Raw genomic sequence first — 6,000 nt, 5'->3', positions numbered from 1 at the left:
ACTGCCGGATCCTACTAAGCATCCCCGTGGTTTTGCACTTGGAGATATTGTAGCAAGGTCAGAGAAAGCTGGATATGGTCTAGAATGAAGAGTCCATGAAATGATGACTACTCCAGAGATGTGATGAAGAAAATCCAAGATAGTTGTATAAATTTCACATTAACACTCTCAGGTCCTACAAATCCTAACACAGAAAGGCATTCTTTCTTAACTGCATTATTCTTCTCTTTGGTTCATTTGCTGTGTTCACTGCTTTTGCTGCGCTTGTGCATTTGTTTTGTTCATTGGAAAAGTCAATACTTTAAAAAAGTGATACTTTTGAAAACCTGAAGAAAAAGTCTCAGAGGACGTTGTGTAACGTCTGAAAGAGCCAAGAGTCTCATTCTTTCTAAAAATTTAAACATTCTCAGACTTGCCCCTGAAAAAGAATCTATAGTTCGTGCAGATATCAATCAGCTGTCTTTCATCTTCCACCACCTCTTGCTCAAATTATGAGTGAAACTCTAGCATTGTAGAACTGGCTGCTCCCCAGTGAATCTGAAGCTGTCCTAAAGATCATTTTCTACCACCCTGAAGGTTTAACTACAACTACACTTAATTGGCACTGGTGGCAATTCATCAGGGGCGTTGCAGGGTGACTATTCAGGAAATGTCTGCCTGCCCAAGCGCTGGCAAGCCTATTCCTCTCAAATCTCTCAAGATCACTTGTCCAAATGTTTTGCACTGCAGTGTTGATGATATGCCCAGTTCAATCAATCAATCAACAAATATTTATGTGAAATGCCTGTTCTATCACTACCGCTTGTTTGAAACTCCCCCTCTGCTGCCAATATGCTCATGTAAATCGTGGTCAGGGGCAAAGGTCAGGGTGATCCTTATCTGACCTCACTAGATGTATGCTGCAGTTTCTAGCCCTTCCCAAATGGAAAAAGAAAAAAAAAAAATCAATTAATCCACCAAAAAAAGTCATTGAACATCTACTATGTGGCCACATTTTTAATAGATTTTTATTTCTTCTTGCCTAATGAAACTCTCAGACCAGGGTCATTCACTCCTCTCCTTCCTTCCCTTTTTTCCAACAACAGCTTATTAGCTCCTAAAGTTTGTATAGAATTGTGTAGTTAACAAAGTATTTTGATTCTTAACTCTACCAGAAATACTGAGAGGAGACTGTTTTTTTCCTCTTTTGCAGCAGAATAACCAGGAAATTTGGATTTGTCTAAAGTCACAGCCAGTAGAGAGCATGGTACACACTCATATCCTCTAACTTCAGAGTGAATTTCCACAGAATCCTATTGCTCCCCACTCCCTGTAAAAAACTGGAAATAGTGTGAGTTTGGGAATAGGACTGGTAATCAGATGAATAAGATAGTTTTTAAACTTGGAGATTTAATATTAGAGTCAACCCAACAATTTTGCCTCACTTGAAAACAGAACTTAAGAGCTTGGTGCATTTCAGAATCCCTTCCTGATATCCAGCTAGAGATGATCTGAATCTCTGGACTCTTCCATAGTTGCCTGACCTCAAAAAAGTCCAACTGCATGACACTGTCTTAAGACGATTAATACTAGATTTCTCAGCACCATAATTCTGGATGGCTGCTCTTCTAGCTGTGTCTAAATGCTGCATTCACTTCCTCTCCCCAGGACCTCTCACTCTACAATTCACTTGAGTGAGGCTGTTGGCCTAGCCCTGTCCTTCCATTCAAAGTCTGTGATAAGATCACGATGCACCTTCATGTCACTCCAGTCAAACACATTTTTCTCTTTCTTTAAGAGGCAGAACAACGGCAGTGGTGAACAAAACATAGAACTCTACAGTCAGACTGCCTTGTTTTGAACCCAAACACCTTTATTTACTCGTTGTGTCATCTCAGGCAAGTTACTTAACCTTAACCTCTCCATGGTTCACTTTCTTCACTCACAAAATGAGGATGATGATAGTATCTGCATCCTAGCACACGTAGGAGGATTCAAGGAGTTAATACATGCAAAGCCCTGAGAAATGTCTAACACACAGTAAATGCTTCAGCTGTCAGCTGTTATTACTGCCTAAGCTGCTCAGCATGGTAATCATTTTTATCTTCTTTAATCCCAGCCTTCCATTGACCTCTGTGGCACCATGTTCTCACATCCTCTCCAATACTTTTTCTCACTCTCCTTTGCAGACTCTTTACCTCTCACTCTCCCTCTCTCTCTCTCTCCCTCTTTTGTTTAAATTTTCCTATTATTTTTTACAAGGTAGATTATTTGTATCATTTTTCGAGCCCTCAGAAACTCATAAAAGTCACACATCAGAATACCAAGTGCATGCAAATATGGTGTTTCATGACAGACTCTTCTCTTGAATTCTTATCTGACATATCAATCTTCCCTTTTAATATCTTCATTTATATATCTCACATACAACTTAAACCCAATCTTTCTCCCCCAAACTTGTCACCTTCTGGTATTCCTCTTAGTAAACACAACCCGCAGTCAATGTGTTATGGAAGCTAGAAATCAAGGAATAACCCAGAATACTTCTGTCATCTTCAATTCCAGTATCCAATGTACTTACTAAGCCCTGAAGAGTATATCTCCCATATCTTTTTACTACTGTTATCTTTTACCTGGAGCAGTGCAATAGCTCTCAAAGTGCCCTCTTCTCATCACTCTGACCCCACACATCAAGAAGAATGACCTTTCAGACACAAGGAGATCTTATCCTTATCTGCTTCAAGAACCCTTATGTCTTTCTTATACTTTTATAATAAAGATAAACTGACTCCTTGACTGAGCCTGCAAAACCACATCTCCACAGCTTTAAATCTTCTCACACTCCCTCTTGCTCTATTATTACCAACTCACTGACACAGTTTTATTTCATTAAAGTTCCTTGTTCCCTTTCACAGTAGGACCTTTGCACCCTGATACTTCTAGTCTTTCTCTCCTCTTTTGCCTCATTAGCTCCTGTGCATCTTGACACCTTGGCAGTATCATTACAGCATCAGAAAAGCCTCATCCAGCCTTCCTGGCCAGATAAGCTCCTCATATTCCTTTTCTTCCTAGTATTTATCATGGTTGCAGTTCCATATTCCTTCAGGGCTTCTGTCTATCTCAAAGATTAGACTGTAAACTCCCTGAAGCCATGCCTTGGGTAATGGTGGTTACTATTGTACCAATTGTGCAAAGAAATAGAGGAAAACAACAGAATGGGAAAGACTAGAGATCTCTTCAAGAAAATTAGAGATACCAAGGGAACATTTCATGCAAAGATGGGCTCGATAAAGGACAGAAATGGTATGGACCTAACAGAAGCAGAAGATATTAAGAAGAGGTGGCAAGAATACACAGAAGAACTGTACAAAAAAGATCTGCACAACCCAGATAATCACCATGGTGTGATCACTGACCTAGAGCCAGACATCCTGGAATGTGAAGTCAAGTGGGCCTTAGAAAGCATCACTACAAACAAAGCTAGTGGAGGTGATGGAATTCCAGTTGAGCTATTTCAAATGCTGAAAGATGATGCTGTGAAAGTGCTGCACTCAATATGCCAGGAAATTTGGAAAACTCAGCAGTGGCCACAGGACTGGAAAAGGCCAGTTTTCATTCCAATCCCAAAGAAAGGCAATGCCAAAAAATGCTCAAACTACTGCACAATTGCACTCATCTCACACGCTAGTAAAGTAATGCTCAAAATTCTCCAAGCCAGGCTTCAGCAATATGTGAACCGTGAACTTCCAGATGTTCAAGCTGGTTTTAGAAAAGGCAGAGGAACCAGAGATCAAATTGCCAACATCTTCTGGGTCATCGAAAAGCAAGACGGTTCCAGAAAAACATCTATTTCTGCTTTATTGACTATGCCAAAGCCTTTGACTGTGTGGATCACAATAAACTGTGGAAAATTCTGAAAGAGATGGGAATAGCAGACCACCTGACCTGCCTCTTGAGAAACTTATATGCAGGTCAGGAAGTAACAGTTAGAACTGGACATGGAACAACAGACTGGTTCCAAATAGGAAAAGGAGTACGTCAAGTCTGTATATTGTCACCCTGCTTATTTAACTTATATGCAGAGTACATCATGAGAAATGCTGGGCTGGAAGAAGCACAAGCTCGAATCAAGATTGCCAGGAGAAATATCAATCACCTCAGATATGCAGATGACACCACCCTTATGGCAGAAAGTGAATAGAAACTCAAAAGCCTCTTGATGAAGGTAAAAGAGGAGAGTGAAAAAGTTGGCTTAAAACTCAACATTCAGAAAAGGAAGATCATGGCATCTGGTCCCATCACTTCATGGGAAATAGATGGGGAAACAGTGTCAGATTTTATTTTTCTGGGCTCCAAAATGACTGCAGATGGTGACTGCAGCCATGAAATTAAAAGACGCTTACTCCTTGGAAGGAAAGTTATGACCAACCTAGATAGCATATTGAAAAGCAGAGACATTCCTTTGCCAACAAAGGTCCGTCTAGTCAAGGCTATGGTTTTTGCAGTGGTCATGTATGGATGTGAGAGTTGGACTGTGAAGAAGGCTGAGCACCGAAGAATTGATGCTTTTGAAGTGTGGGGTTGGAGAAGACTCTTGAGAGTCCCTTGGACTGCAAGGAGATCCAACCAGTCCATTCTGAAGGAGATCAGCCCTGGGATTTCTTTGGAAGGAATGATGCTAAAGCTGAAACTCCAGTACTTTGGCCACCTCATGCGAAGAGTTGACTCATTGGAAAAGACCCTGATGCTGGGAGGGATTGGGGGCAGGAGGAGAAGGGGGCAACAGAGGATGAGATGGCTGGATGGCATCACTGACTCGATGGGCATGAATCTGAGTGAACTCCGGGAGTTGGTGATGGACAGGGAGGCCTGGAGTGCTGCGATTCATGGGGTCACAAAAAGTCAGACACGACTGAGCGACTGAACTGAACTTAACTAAACTGATTGTACCAATTGCACTCATCTCACATGCTAGTTAAGTAATGCTCAAAATTCTCCAAGCCAGGCTTCAGCAATACATGAACCACGAACTTCCAGATGTTCAAGCTGGTTTTAGAAAAGGCAGAGGAACCAGAGATCAAATTGCCAACATTCTCTGGATCATCGAAAAAGCAAGACAGTTCCAGAAAAACATCTATTTCTGCTTTATTGACTATGCCAAAGCCTTTGACTGTGTGGATCACAATAAACTGTGGAAAAATCTGAAAGAGATGGGAATACCAGACCACCTGACCTGCCTCTTGAGAAACCTGTATGCAGGTCAGGAAGCAACAGTTAGAACTGGACATAGAACCACAGACTGGTTCCAAATAGGAAAAGGAGTACGTCAAGTCTGTATATTGTTGCACTGCTTATTTAACTTATATGCAGAGTACATCATGAAAAATGCTGGGCTGGAAGAAGCACAAGCTGGAATCAAGATTGCCAGGAGAAATATCAATCACCTCAGATATGCAGATGACACCATCCTTATGGCAGAAAGTGAGTAGGAACTAAAAAGCCTCTTGATGAAAGTGCAAGAGGAGAGTGAAAAAGTTGACTTAAAGCTCAACATTCAGAAAACTAAGATCATGGCTTCTGATCCCATCACTTCATTGGAAATAGATGGGGAAACAGTGGAAACAGTGACAGACTTTATTTTTTTGGGCTCCAAAAGCACTGCTATTGGTGATTGTAGCCATGAAATTAAAAGATGCTTACTTCCTGGAAGAAAAGTTATGACCAACCTAGATAGCATATTAAAAAGCAGAGATATTACTTTGCCAACAAAGGTCTGTCTAGTCAAGGCTATGGGTTTTCCAGTGATCATGTATGGATGTGACAGTTGGACTGTGAAGAAAGCTGCATGCTGAAGAATTGATGCTTTTGAACTGTGGAGTTGGAGAAGACTCTTCAGAGTCCTTTGGACTGCAAGGAGATCCAACCAGTCCATCGTAAAGGAGACCAGTCCTGGGTGTTCCTTGGATGGACTGATGCTGAGGCTGAAACTCCAATACTTTGGCCACCTCATGTGAAAAGTTA

This window comes from Bubalus bubalis, chromosome 1, assembly GCF_019923935.1.
Source record: "Bubalus bubalis isolate 160015118507 breed Murrah chromosome 1, NDDB_SH_1, whole genome shotgun sequence".
In the NCBI taxonomy this organism is placed as follows: domain Eukaryota; kingdom Metazoa; phylum Chordata; class Mammalia; order Artiodactyla; family Bovidae; genus Bubalus; species Bubalus bubalis.
The sequence above is the reverse complement of the archived record's forward strand: the minus strand, read 5'-3'. Positions refer to the sequence as shown.